General features: G+C 33.9%; 1 pseudogene across 1 annotated transcript; it reads right to left on the bottom strand.

Moving 5' to 3' along the window:
* Nucleotides 1–774: 774 nt before the first annotated feature.
* Nucleotides 775–14,578, bottom strand: LOC148780725 (mannose-specific lectin 1-like; annotated as a pseudogene). The gene is made up of 2 exons (XR_016060787.1): nucleotides 12,588–14,578; nucleotides 775–1,144 (listed from the first exon to the last, which is right to left on the bottom strand). The product of XR_016060787.1 is annotated as a mannose-specific lectin 1-like (transcript).
* Between the last annotated feature and the right edge of the window lie 1,523 nt (nucleotides 14,579–16,101).

Raw genomic sequence — 16,101 nt, 5'->3', positions numbered from 1 at the left:
CTCTAACCAATTATCCCGATAGTCTATTTTACTCCAGCTGGGTTACGAAATATTGGCAAACTAGAAATGCTGATTTTAGAAACACTATAAAAGAACTAAGAATTTAGCTGAATGGCTACTTACCAATCCAAGTTTGCTCATCGGATTACCTATCCAAATCAGTCCATATCAGCAAGTAGGAAAATACTAAAAATTCAAAATTTTAAAATAATATAAAAATGTACAATAGTAAATAAAATAGAGTTTTTAGGGGGATATGTAGCCCTAGATGGTAGGGTGCAACAATATAAGTCTAAAGCTCCATTCTTACCTACTTCTCAAGTTAGCATCCCAAATAGAATAGATCTCGGTAGGAATGGGTAATAGGGTACTGCAACATGAAATCTATAACACTATGCCTAAATAGCGTAACAGAGCCCGGCGGTGCTTTGGAGGAAATGCAAGTGACGTCTGCACCATTTAAGGCAATAGAGATGAATCCCATTCTCCATGATTCTGCCGTAAAAAAATTTCAATCTAAACTTAGAAACTTTATTCTTAGATATGTATCATTCCATTTCAAATTGATTCATTGCTCTCTATTTAACAAGACCATGTATATAGTATTTACTGAACACCACAACATTTATTTTTGTGGAGTCAGAAGGTACTATACAACCCATAGTGCTGCAATTGACCATAAAACTCAAACAAAGACAGCTTTAGATTTAACCACTCACATGCACGTGTCAGAGCACTTGCACACACACATGCAGAGAGAGAGAGAGAGGATCTTCATGGCTTGTCGCCTGTGCTCGCCAGCCCCATCGTGCTCCCCACTAGAGCATCCTGCCCTGCACCAGGCCCGGGATATCTATCAGTATTAGAGGACCAAATCACATTCCCATATATGACAACATTTCCATCAGGTTGAACCAATAACACATAGGAACCCTAGGGACCATGTGAGCCACTTGACCAAACAATTGTAGACCCATCATGAACCATCAGCTCCCCATCTTGTGGCAAAGTGCACACGAAGTTGGTGCCTGAGCCAGCCGTGCCTGTGGCCCCATTTATGTAAAGAACCAAGTTGCAATTTTCTTGCATTACTAGGTTATTAGTACCATAGTTAAGGGATTGATCACTATAGATTGAGTCCCCACTATATAGTATGTTGACAGCAATCTAGAGAGAGAAATTAAGTCCATGTTTTCTCTCTCCTCTGATAAGGCCTTGGGGGGTTAGTTTGGGGAAAAGACTAATATTTGGTTTGGGGGAGAGTGGTGAGGGTTAGTGGATGGCTTTGACTCTAGTCTTCTTTCGTAGTTGAGATATTTACGTACCGACACAAAAACAAGAGCTAAAAAAATTAAAAAAGCTCCATAAAAATTACTCTCAACATCGGTCAATTTTTTTTTTTTTTTCAAAATGCCCTTCAGACTGATGTTGGCAATATAAGACTAATTTTTAATTCTTTTTATTTATTGTTTCTCACTTTGGGGATGGTCCGATGTCCCAAATCTCGGACTACTTAGTCCAATAAGCGGTCCGAGGTCAAGACCTCATACCTCTATCCTATGGCAATAGCGTGCAGAACTACCGATACAATGTCCTAAACCTCGTACCACATAAACCTTGCCGGTCCCATGTTTTGGACAATCGACTCACACAACCGAAAAATTAAACTAAAAATAATTTAAAACTAGTCAGATATTAGAAACATCATACAGGAGGCAATCTGGAAAAAAAAAAGAAAAAAGAAAGAAAGAAAAAAGGACGCAAGGTGACTGACCTTGTGCATAATTTTTATAAAAATAACTGTTAGTAGTTTTACGGAATCATAGTAGGACACGATGTCTATGAGCGCATGTAGAAATGAGTTACCTCTTTAAAAAAATTATTTTTGAGATAGATTATTCGACCTAATTTTTTGAGACATATAACCTCTAACATGGAAATCATGAATATGAAAAATCAATAAATTTTGTAAATTAAAAATAATAATTCTATTAAAACAAATTTTGAACCGTTAGTTTCAATTATTCTTAAAAAGACCGCTTATTTACATCCATTTCTAAAAAAGATGCTTTATACCTCGAAGGACGGCAAATGTAGAAATGCTGTCCCGCGATATGAAACAATTTTCCATCATAGTAAATGGCAAATTTTAAAGTTGAGCCATACTAAATGTCCCTATATCCGAATTTATCTCACTTGCTAATAAAAAGAAAAAATACAAGTATGGATTTGGACACTCAGCATCGGATTTAGAGCCCACGTCCCACTTACCAACAAATAGAAAAAGGCAAGCAAGTTTGGAAAACCAATATCCTGCTTCCCAATTCCAAATGAAGTCAAAAAGAAAAGTGTGTTCAAGTATCTTACAAACAGGATAAAAATGAAGTGGGTTCACACACCCAACATCTAAACATACGTCCCAGTTCCATAAAAAAAACCAAGAAAAAAACTTTGGTTTGAATCAGTGTTTAAAAAACAGATTGGTGAATCGAATCGGTTACGCCTATACCCATGTTGAAACAGATTGGTAAATCGAATTGGTTACGCCTATACCTATGTCAAAACAGATTGGCCAATCGAATCGGTTACGCCTATACCCATGTCGAAACGGGGAATCGGTGGATCGAATTGGAGAATCGGCCGAATCGGCAATTTTTGTTCCAAATTTTTTTCAAAAACATCATTGTAAATCTCTAAAATAGTATTATTTTAGTTTCTAAAAGAAATTGGGAGTAGTACACTAGGTACCTTTATTATTTTGAAAAAATAAGTGAATACTGAAATGTTGTTTTCTTGTCTCGATGTCTGTATAATTATTAATTATATTATAATGTGATCATATTGCATCAAAATATTTAAAAAATATTGAAAAATACTTCCATATTATTAGATCAAAAATAATAATTTTCTATATAAAGTGAAATTAGTATCACATCAAAGTATCAAACATTTATTAACTCGCTTTATTGATTGTAGACACCCAATTTTGAAATTGGTAAATTTCATGGTTTTTCTGGACCCTTATGACCATACTATTTCATAAGATCACTGAGCCATAGAACACCACAGTCCATGGTCTCCATCCTGTGATCCAGTATCCTGACAGTTCTGGCAGTTCTGGTAGTTTTTGGTAATTATCCATTTATATGTTCTTTTGAGTTTTTAAAACGATATTTGGGTGACCATTTTAAGGAGAGAAAAAAAAGCTAAGAAAATCAGAGACGTTGTTAGCCTATACGCCAGGAAATTTGAGAGAAAACCATGTGAGCAAACCCTATATCTAGGCAAATCTTAGCAAACCTAAGCCATAAAACCTGAAACTTTCAAACTTTAGATCCAAAATAATCATTCAACTAAGCCAATGTTTGATCAACATTGAATACAGATAAAGAGGATCCTTGATGTAAACATAGTTGCGGGCCTGATAGGGGTGAGGCTTCCATGCCTCGGGTTTGCCGGACCAACTGACCTAGCCAGATATTCTTCTTATCATCTTTTCCTTTATTTTCAGTTATTTTGTTAGATCAAAGATTTATTTATATTTCATTTAGTATTTCGTGCTTTTGGATCAAAGGTGGCTCTCCTACTAATCTAAGAGCAATCTGCTCATTTTCTGAACACATCTGACTTTAGATTATAATTCGATTGACCTGTACTCTCTATCAAATCTTAAAAAAACAAGTTTGTGGTGATCAACTTTGAGGAAGATCTCTTTGATTTGCGTTATAAACATTCATCTAAAATTATTTGAACATAACAAACTATAATATTATATACTGAAATTAAAATTGTTGGTTTATATTTAATAATTATTTTACTATACAAATAAGAAAAATTTTAAAATTTCCTATAATATCATCTAATTTAAAAAATGTTCCATATCTTATGATTAAAGGAAAAAAAATAGAGCACCCAATAAATTTAAATATTATGATACTAAAAATTTCAAAAAAATATTTTTACCTTAAAAAATAGAAAATAAAGATATCAAAAATAAGAAAATAAAAAAAAAATGCCACTCCGCAACACTCACATGCGTCATCTTTTTTACGGTATTTTTCTTTTCAAATGACCTCCTTGTTTTTTCCCAAATTACCTCTCTAATTACCCAAATTACCTCCTTATCCGATAATACCAATACCGGACAGATGGAGTTTATACCGTACAAAGTAAAATAACTCTATGGTGTTTAAAATACCGGATAACTATCTACTATTCTCAAAACCAACAAACTCTCTCTCTCCAAACAAGCTTTCTCTCTCTACAAAACCAACAACACATCTCTCCAAACAAAACCTCTCTCTACAAAACCAACAAACATTCTCTCTCCAAAGAGCGGACCAGCAAGCCTTCTCTCTCACACTCTCTCTCCCCCCAAACCACTTCTCTCTATTTCGGACAAGACCTCACACCATTAACCGTTGCTTTTCTCTCTCTTCAATTGCCCAAAAAGGAGGAGAGCTAGAGAGAGAAAGGTACTCTCAATTATCTTTTCTTTTTGAGGTTTCAATGTTTTCCTTAAAGCATAAAAGTTCTATCCTATCCTTACCATCCAACCGTCTAATTTTGATCAAGAGAGTCAGTCACTGTTTGATCTTAGATCCGATGTCTCAAAGTATTTTATTTTTAGTTTTTTTTATACAAATTGTATGAATATGAAATTTGGTACGTGTCATCTTCTCATTAGGATGTACCTATAAAAAATGTTAACAATAAAAGGTATTTTGATCATTTTATTTTATTGAAAATATTTTTTTATATATTTTTCACTAGTACGAGTTTATTAGAGAAATGGATATCCAAAATTTGGTGTCAAAATAATTTATAGAAAAAAAAATTAAAAATTAAATAGTATAGAGATGTGACATTGTGATTGAGGCAATCTTAACGCTCCATTCAAAATGGAGGGTTGGATAAAAGGAAAGACAGAACTTGTATGTTGTAAAGCGAGCATAGAAAAGCTTGCCCCTTTTTCATACCCCATAAATCCAAAACAACCTGCAAACGGATTTGGCAATCAAATCTCCATTATTTCATTCACTTCCACGACAAACCCTAGAAGGAAAAGAAATACCATTTCAAAATAACATAAAAAACCACTCTGAAAGTGAGCCTCCTCCTCCATTGCCTCTTCTTGCTCCTCTTTTTATACCCCAATCCCTCTCTCTTTAAACCTTGAAGGTCTCTCTCTCCTCACCCTCAAATCCGCCATTACCAACGACCCAAATGATGTTTTCTCTTTTTGGAACGAGACCCACGAAACCCCATGCCATTTGGGCTGGAGTCCAGTGCATTTCCGTCCAACTCGCAGGGAACTTACTCTCTGGTCACTCACTTTTTGGCTACCTCCCTTCTGAGATAGGCGCTCTCTTCCACCTCCGCCTCTTAATACTTCACCGATTTCCTTCGCTGGAAATTTTTTTCCAGCCATTGGGAACCTCACCAATCTGACCCACCTAGACCTTTCAGACAAACAATTTAATGGTTCAATCCAATGGTTTAAAAACCGGATCGGTGACCCGAATCCGGCTTTTCAAAAACCGATCCGGATGGGCGAATCGGTGATCCGGATCGGAATCGGGTGAATCGGTCAGAATAAAGCTTCAAAAAAATTCGAAAAAATTATTAAAATTCATTATAAATATTGGTTTTTAGGAATTCAATAAAAAATGAGGGTACTCCATTAAGAATTTTCATGTTTTTGAATGAATATGCGAATATTGATATGTTCTTTCCCTGCATGAACCGCCATTCAGCATTTAATTTACAGTATTTCGTGCTCATCCCTACACTGTTGCTGTTGGGACTCGATATGTGAATAATATGGCTGGGATAGGGTGGCCTCAGAATCATCATCTCTCTCGTTTTCTCTTTGAATAATATGGATTAAAAAAAAAAAAAAACAAATTTTCAAAAAAATCGATCATGGATTAAAAAAAAAATCAAAAATTTTCAAAAAATTCTATCATGGATTACAAAAAAAAATTCGATCATGGATTAAACAAAAAAAATCACAAATTTTCAAAAAATTCAATCATGGATTACATAAAATTCGATCATGGATTACATAAAATTCGATCATGGATTACATAAAATTCGATCATGGATTACAAAAAAAAACAAACAAAAAAAACAAAAAATTCAATCGTGGATTACAAAAAAAGAAAAAAATAGTTCGATCATGGATTACAAAAAATTCAATCATGGATTACAAAAAACTCTATCATGGGTTACAAAAAAAGCAAAAAACAAAAAATTCAATCATGGATTAAAAAAAAACAAACAAACATTTCGATCATGGATTACAAAAAAAAAACAAACATTTCGATCATATATTACAAAACATTCGATCATGGATTACAAAAAATTCTATCATGGGTTACAAAAAAAAAAAAAAACACAAAAAAATCAATCATGGATTACAAGAAAAGAAAACAAACATTTCGATCATGGATTACAAAAAATTCTATTATGGGTTAAGAAAAACCAAAAAATTCGATCATGGATTACAAAAAAATCTATCATGGATTACCAAAAAAAAAAAAAAAAAAAAAAAAAAAAAAAAAAAAAAAAAAAAAAAAAAAAAAAAAAAACCGTACGGAATCGCCGATTCACTGTTCGGACTCGCCGATTCCGTACAGTGAATCGGCGATTCACTGTACAGAATCGTCCGGTTCTCTTTAGAACCGGACGATTTCCGATTTTTGGGCGATCCGGTTCCTTTTTAACTATTTCCGAGTCGAACCGGGCGAGTCCGGTTCGACTCGGCGTTTTTTAAAACGCTGGTTCAATCCCAAAAGAAATCGGCAAACTAAGCCAAATTTCTGGGACTTTAAACCTCTCATACAATAGATTTTCAAGTAGAATTCTTGAAACTTTAGGAAATCTCCACATTTTTGCCTAGTTGGTTCCGGCCTGACTTGATCTAGTTACCCGGACCAATTCCGGGTTATCTGGACCTAGCCGGAGGCCGGTTCTTTCGGCCGATTTGTGCAACCAAACACTGTTTGTTAGTTTTACCACGAGTTGGTACTATCTTGATTTTTATTAATTTTCTCTTTTTTGCTTCAAGTTCAGTGTTTCAAACAAAACCATTTTACCTTTTTTTTTTTTTTTTTGGCGTATATGGGGTGATTTAATGTCTAAAATACTAAATAAAGCCATTTGTAAAGAGGTCTGACAACAGCATCATTGGACTACCCTACATTTTTCGCCTACTTCCTTTATAGTTTGGTCCAATGTTACAAACTTGGAACCACATTTTTCATGGTTTTCTATAGTTTAGTGGTCCAAACCTTCACATAGACCCTCTTGCTAAAGGGCAAGCTTTCTATACTCCCGTATGGAAGTTCTTTCCTACTCCTACCATAAGAGACCCTCTTGCTAAAGGACAAGCTTTCTATACTCCCTTTATATTATAGAATATTCTATTCTATTCTATTCTTACTATCCAGCCGTCTAATTTTGATCAAGAGAGCTATTTACCAAATAATCTTAGATCCGACTTCTCGAAGTATTTTATTTTTAATTTTTTTATGCAAATTGTATGAATATAAAATTTGGTACGTGTCATTTTCTCATTAGGACGTACCTATAAAAATTATTAAAAATAATTTTTGATAAAATATAATGATAAAAATACCTTTTGATTCTTTCAGAGGTATTTTGGTCATTATATTTTATTGAAAATATTTTTTTTATATTTTTCGTTAATGGGAGTTTAATAGAAGAATAGACATCTACAATTTAATATCAAAACAATTTATAAAAAAAATAAAAGGTAAAATAGTGTAGAGATGTGATATTATGATTGGGACAATCTTCATCGTTCATTCAAAATGGACGGTTAGATAAGGAGCAATATAAAACTTCTATGCTACTAGGAAGCATAGAAATAATAAGTGGAGAACGTGAGAAAAATGCGAAATATGAAAAAGGATAACAACAAATTGCATTAATTAGGATATGTCCTCAAGTACCACAGCGTTGGTACGGAAAGGATAACAACATATTGCATTAATTATGGTTTGTCGTCAAGCACTCGGAGCCTTGGTACGCAATTTTTTGAGGTGCGAAACAGGTCGATTGACCAACCTATGGGTAAGAGTTGTCACGTGCAGTACGGTGCGGATATCTTTCACCGTGCTTTTTTGTCTGCTTTATATTAGGGGTGCAGTTGGGATAGAGATGCATCCATAGGCGTAGAGATAAGGTGCACCTTCAAATTTTACCACGTATATAATTTGGGAAAAATTTTTATCATGTATATAATTTGGCAAAAGTTTATATACAATAGAGGCTTTAAACAATCAAATTTAAACTTACCACAAAAAATTTATTGAAAAAAATTGTTTTGATTTTCAAATATCTTCAAATTGATCATCTCGACATCAAGATTTATGTACATGAAAAAAAAATTGATTTCAAGTTTTGAAAATAGTTTATTTTGTTATACATTTTTGGACCGTCAATTTTCAAGTTTTCATATATCTGTCGATCTACACTATTTTTGAAGCTTTAAACTTTATAAATAAATACAAATATATATTTTAAGTCTTTCACAAAGATTTCCAATATTGAAACCACATTTCTCGACACTATTTGAAGGTAGGTTCTAATTTGATTGTTTAGAGGCTAGGCTCTATACAAACTGCACCCATATAATTTTGGTGTAAAATATTATTACAATTATCTCAAAATCTATTTTTATATCTAATTATAAAATTTTAAATTTAAACAATGGTTACACTCAATTAGATCTATCAAATTATATTTTATCACTAGATCAGATCATCTCTTCGCACATTATCATATACCTTGAATTCATATTGTTCAGTTTCTTAAGACATATAGACAAAAGAGTGGGTCAACACGTGCAAGCGTGTAGATATGTGAAAAAAAGGAAACACTTTCAACTCTCCATCTCCCATTTGATATAATATAATAAGTGTACACGTGACTCTATCTTATGGGGTTTTTTCTATAAATTGATTGGAGCCCTCATACAGTCACACAGCACACTGCAATTGAAGGCCCCTCTATCTCAGCTTTCTCTCTCTCTCTCTCTCACTCAAGCCTAACAGCAATGGCAACTACCCCATGCTTCCTCCTCCTCTTAACTTTCTCTTTCTCTCTTCTCCTTCCTGCTATTGCCGACAATGACAATGCCCTATGCATTGCCAATCCTAATGGGAACAACATCCTGTACTCCGGATGCCGTCTTAATACAGGAGAATCCCTTAAGGAAAAAAACTACAGCCTTGTAATGCAAGGGGACTGCAACCTCGTCCGCTACCGCGGGTCACAACCTATATGGGCTTCACAGACTTACGGCAGAGGCAGGAATTGTTATTGCATACTGCAAACCAATGGTGATATGGAGGTTTTTAATGGGAATGGTGACCGTGTATGGCGCAGCGATTCATCTGGTAAACAAGCTGACTATGCATTTGTTCTTCGATCTGATGGGGAAGGGGCTATATATATTGCTACATGGTACATGGGTACTAATCACGTATTGACTCATTTGCCTTCAAATATAGTTCTTCCCCACGATGAGGAGTGATAACTTTGGTGCAGAAGGCAATGTATTGAGGGATAGTCATGGAGCTCTCTCTCTCTCTCTCTCTCTCTCTATGTTTGTATGTGCACCTTTGGTAGTGCCAGTAAATAAAATTGCCAGCTCTTCTCCTCACTTTTAGCTCTCTGTGCACCTTTGGTAGTGTCCGTAAATAAAATTGAGACCTCTCCTCTTGAATTTTAAAGTGCAAGTGAAAGCATCGTGATGAAAATGAGCTACCACAATCCAAGCCTTTTTTTGAAAATTTTCTATCTCCTCGTCTTTCTACGGTAAGGTTCTTCTAAAACCATGTCATTTTTTCCTCGAGATGAATGGATATAAAAATTAAAATGAGCTCGAGTCAATGCATCTTATAACATGTTATCTAGAACATTTATTTTCAAGATTTTCAAGTTTTTGTAGATCTGTTGCTACATATCAATAGCATTATTGGAGCTTTAGATTTCATAGTTAGCAGTAAACATAGCTTACGGGTTATATATATTGAGACCATTTATCTGTGATATAAGGAGGTCACAATTACTTATAACCTTCGAATATGAAATTTGATAACTTGGGTGTATCACAAAAATCGAAAAAAAATTTTTGAAGCTTGAGCTTGGTCATTGAAAGAAATACAACCCAATGATCAAGATTTAATTGTGACCACCTTGTACCAAAGATAAATAATCTCATTTATACTTTTCCCTAATATTTATATATATATATATAGGGCCAGCTTTCTATGTTTCCCCTACAACATAAAACTTATGTATTTCACCTTATTCAACTGTCCATTCTGAACGGAGGGCTAAGATTGTTCCAATCACAATGTCATGTCTCTACACTATTTTATTTTTAATTTTTTTTTTATAAACTATTTTTGACGCCAAAATTTGGACGCCAATCCTCTATTATACTCACACTAGCAAAATATATATATATATATAAAGTTATAATAAAATAAAAAAACAAAAATATCCCTAAAATTTTGAAGGGGTATTTTTGTCATTATATTTTATCGAAAAATTATTTTTATCATTTTTTATAGGTGCGCCTCAATGAGAATATAACACGTACCAAATTTCATATTCATACAATTTTTATAAAAAAAAAAAATAAAATACTTTGAGTGGCTATCTGATCAAAATTGGATAGCTGAATGGGGAGGAGAAACATAGATCTTCTATGCTATAAGGGAAGTATAAAAACATTATATATATATATATATATATATAACTCTTCCCAACACCTATAAGTGAAAATGAACAATGATTTCACCTACCCTATTACCATCAAAACTTAATCGCATTGTCACAGTTGTCCGGTAGTATTTTAATTTTCATTATTTTTCTACAAATCCAAATTACTTGAAATTTAGAGTGTGTAAACATCTTAGTGAGCTGCACCTAAAAAAATATGGAAAAAAATAATTCATAAATATAAATTGACCAAAATACACAAAAATATTTTATAGGGTATTTTGGTCAATTTATATTTAACGATCTTTTTCATATTTTTATTAGGTACCCCTCAATAAGAGGTACACGTGCTCCAAATTTTAGATCATTTTGATTAGTAAAAAAAAATAGTAAATTGAAATACTACCGGACAACTGTGACTGTGCGATGAAGTTTGGACACTATAAGGGTAGGCGAAATAACTGTTCATTTTCAAATATAGATGTTGAGAAGAATATATATATATATATATATATATATATATATATATATATATATATATATATATATATATATATATATATATATATATATATATATATATAGAGAGAGAGATATTCTAGCTCAAATTTATTCAAGGCCCTCTATTTAACAAGACCATGTATATACTAAACACAACAACATTTCTTTTTTGTTGACTAAGATGGTACTATTACAACCTATAGAGCTGCAATTGACCATAAAACTCAAACATAAAACTCAAACAAAGACAGCTTTAGAGTTTACTAGAGAGAGAGATAGAGGCGCTTCATGGCTAGTCGCCTGCGCTCGCCGGCCCCATTGTACTCTCCACAGCCGCTCCCCGTCCAGGATATCTGCCAGTGTTAGAGGACCAAATCACATTCCCATCTATAGCAACATTCCATCAGGTTGAACCAATAACACATGGGACCCATAGGCATCATGTGAGCCACTTGACCAAACAATTGTGAACCCATCATTAACCATTAGCTCCCCATCTTGTGTCAAGTGCACATGCAGTTGGTGCCTGAGCCAGCAGTGCCTGTGGCCCCATTTATGTAAAGAACCAAGTTGCAATTTTCTTGCATTACTAGGTTATTAGTACCATAGTTTAAGGGATTGATCACTATAAATTGAGTCCCCACTATATAGTATGTGGATGGCCAGAGCTAGATGTAGTACACTTGGAATGAAAAGCAATGCAGAGAGAGAAATTAAGTCCATGTTAACTCTCTGTCCTCTGATGGGGCCTTAGGGAGTTGGTCTGGGGAAAAGACTAATATATGGTTTGGGAGTGGTGCGTATTAGTGGATGGCTTTGCATGTCGTTTTTGTGAGAGGAATAATAAATAGGTGAGCAACAAGTTCATGACTCTGGGTTTCTTTAGTAGTTGAGTTATTTACGTACCGACGCATAAACAAGAGGGAATATGCAAAAAGCCCCAAAAAAATAAATGAAAACTACAATTAACTCTCAAGAATAGACTTCCTGCGCCAATCAAAATTTTTTTCTCATTTTTTACCCCAAAATATATTTTCCTAGCAAATAAAGGTAAGCGAAATCACTGTTCATTTTCATATATAGATGTTGAGAAGAGTTTATATATATACATATATTTATATATAAAGAGAGAGAGAGATATTTTAGCTCAAATTTATACATTGCCCTCTATTTAACAAGACCATTGATATACTAAACACAACAACATTTCTTTTTTGTTGACTAAGATGGTACTATTACAACCTATAGAGCTGCAATTGACCATAAAACTCAAACAAAGACAGCTTTAGAGTTTACTAGAGAGAGAGATAGAGGCGCTTCATGGCTAGTCGCCTGCGCTCGCCGGCCCCATTGTACTCTCCACAGCCGCTCCCCGTCCAGGATATCTGCCAGTGTTAGAGGACCAAATCACATTCCCATCTATAGCAACATTTCCATCAGGTTGAACCAATAACACATGGGACCCATAGGCATCATGTGAGCCACTTGACCAAACAATTGTGAACCCATCATTAACCATTAGCTCCCCATCTTGTAGTAAAGTGCGCATGCAGTTAGTGCCTGAGCCAGCAGTGCCTGTGGTCCCATTTATGTAAAGAACCAAGTTGCAATTTTCTTGCATTACTAGGTTATTAGTACCATAGTTTAAGGGATTGATCACTATAAATTGAGTCCCCACTATATAGTATGTTGATGGCCAGAGCTAGATGTAGTACACTTGGAATGAAAAGCAACGCAGAGAGAGAAATTAAGTCCATGTTATCTCTCTGTCCTCTGATGGGGCCTTAGGGAGTTGGTCTGGGGAAAAGACTAATATATGGTTTGGGAGTGGTGGGTATTAGTGGATGGCTTTGCATGTCGTTTTTGGGAGAGGAATAATAAATAGGTGAGCAACAAGTTCATGACTCTGGGTTTCTTTAGTAGTTGAGTTATTTACGTACCGACGCATAAACAAGAGGGAATATGCAAAAAGCCCCATAAAAATAAATGAAAACTACAACTAACTCCCAAGAATAGACTTCCTGCGCCAATCAAAATTTTTTTCTCATTTTTACCCCAAAATATATTTTCCTAGCAAGTAAGGGTAGGCAAAATCACTGTTCATTTTCATATATAAGTGTTGGGAAGAGTTTATATATATATATATAGAGAGAGAGATATTCTAGCTCAAATTTATACATTGCCCTCTATTTAACAAGACCATGTATATACTAAACGCAACAACATTTCTTTTTTGTTGTCTAAGATGGTACTATTACAACCTATAGAGCTGCAATTGACCATAAAACTCAAACAAAGACAGCTTTAGAGTTTACTAGAGAGAGAGATAGAGGCGCTTCATGGCTAGTCGCCTGCGCTCGCCGGCCCCATTGTACTCTCCACAGCCGCTCCCCGTCCAGGATATCTGCCAGTGTTAGAGGACCAAATCACATTCCCATCTATAGCAACATTTCCATCAGGTTGAACCAATAACACATGGGACCCATAGGCATCATGTGAGCCACTTGACCAAACAATTGTGAACCCATCATTAACCATTAGCTCCCCATCCTGTTGTAAAGTGCGCATGCAGTTAGTGCCTGAGCCAGCAGTGCCTGTGGTCCCATTTATGTAAAGAACCAAGTTGCAATTTTCTTGCATTACTAGGTTATTAGTACCATAGTTTAAGGGATTGATCACTATAGATTGAGTCCCCACTATATAGTTTGTTGATGGCCAGAGCTAGATGTAGTACACTTAGAATGAGAAGCAACGTAGAGAGAGAAATTAAGTCCATGTTATCTCTATGTCCTCTGATGGGACCTTAGGGAGTTGGTCTGGGGAAAAGACTAATATATGGTTTGGGAGTGGTGGGTATTAGTGGATGGCTTTGCATGTCGTTTTTGTGAGAGGAATAATAAATAGGTGAGCAACAAGTTCATGACTCTGGGTTTCTTTAGTAGTTGAGTTATTTACGTACCGACGCATAAACAAGAGGGAATATGCAAAAAGCCCCATAAAAATAAATGAAAACTACAACTAACTCCCAAGAATAGACTTCCTGCGCCAATCAAAATTTTTTTCTCATTTTTACCCCAAAATATATTTTCCTAGCAAATAAGGGTAGGCAAAATCACTGTTCATTTTCATATATAGGTGTTGGGAAGAGTTTATATATATATACATATATAAAGAGAGATATTCTAGCTCAAATTTATTCATTGCCCTCTATTTAACAAGACCATGTGTATAGTATGTTGATGGCCAGAGCTAGATGTAGTACACTTAGAAAAAAAAAAATCGTATTTAAAAAAAAATTTGAAGCTCCAATAGAATTGCTTTCTCGTTTGTAGATTTTTCTTTTTCTTTTTGGGTCCCATTCTTATCTCCAAGTTTTGCTTCCAGATACTCTGTTTCACGGATTTCTTCAAGTTTCTCTCCTTTAACGTCATATGGATTTTTTTTTTAGTTTTTTTTATTTGTTGTAGAGTGTATTCGTTTTTGCAAAAAAAAAAAAAAAAAAATTGCTTTTTTCCAAAGCCATTCTTTCTCCCAAAAAAAAAAAAAGAAAAAAGGTATTTAAGGTCATCTTTCTTATTTTAAAAAAATAAAATAAAATAAAATAAATGCATCTTTAGCCATTTTCATTTTAAAAAAATCACTTTCCATTTCTTTGCTTGTAATTCAGCATTTGCCACTTCTCTTTTCATTCATTTAAAAAAAAAAAAAGGTAAAAAGAAAAAAAAAAAAGGTAAAAAGAAACAAAAAAAATTTCGAAGGTCACCTACACCCTCTCTATAAATGTGCCTTGATCGAGTCACACTCGACTTGGAGCACACTCTACTAGGCATGGATTGTGCTATGCTGCTACTCTTTTGACTACGAGCTTTCTTAGGAGTTACCTGTCCCTACGCCTCAATTGTGCTATCGATCATTCTTGACCGATTTTTAAAGTTTAATTTTTTGACTTTCTATGTTTTGAGGATGGTCTTCGGTTCATTTCTAACTACCGAATTTTACATTTAACAGCTAAAATTGATTGTGATCTTCTTATATAAAAAATAAACAACTATAAATTTATACATTTCCTATCATTATTAAGTATGAGGATAAAAATGCTGTTGAGCAAATCTCGCTCATCATATTTACTGCAAGTGGTAAGATATGATACTTTTTTCTTGTTGTCTTTTAAATTTTTTTTTTTGTTTTTTTTTTTTGAGTGTTGGCAAGAGAGGATACTTATGTCGATGGGCATTCAAGACCGAGAGACAATATAGAAAAAAAATAAAAAAAAAAACTGTAGGGACTAACCTTATGTGTAATTTTTATCTAAATTAAACTTATTTTATATTTATATAATTTTTTATGCAAAGATAAATGAAGTCTAAAGCTGCAGATAATTTAAGCTGTCCTTATTTCTCCAAAAAAAAAAAATAGCTGCCCTTAGATCCACAAATTTTTTTGTATGGACCGTGTAAAATTATAAAATTTGTCCTTAAATACATAAGTTTGTTGCAATGATAAGATAATTGGGCAAATCCACTCAAACTCACCCCAGTAACTGAAACTCACTCCCCAAATTGGGTATTTAATTTGGGAATCTTCGAAAAGTTAAAAAAAATTACAAAAGTTTTTTGTCATATTTTTTTGTGTATTCTATCAATTTCACAAAGATTAGAAAGTATTTTGGCTATGAATACTTATGGTCACAATTTTTCATCTTTTTTGGATTATTTAAAAAATACCCCCAGTTACATATTCATTTTTCAAAATCTATTTTTTTATTAATTTTTTTACTTCACTTAGATGTGTTTTGTTTAATCTTACCTTAATATTTTTTTTTTTTTTTTAATTTTTTTA

This window comes from Amborella trichopoda, chromosome 8, assembly GCF_054954075.1.
Source record: "Amborella trichopoda isolate Santa Cruz 75 chromosome 8, AtrichopodaSantaCruz75HAP2 v2.0, whole genome shotgun sequence".
NCBI classification, from domain to species: Eukaryota; Viridiplantae; Streptophyta; class Magnoliopsida; order Amborellales; family Amborellaceae; genus Amborella; species Amborella trichopoda.
Note: the sequence above shows the minus strand (reverse complement) of the source record. Positions and strands in the feature narration are given on the sequence as shown.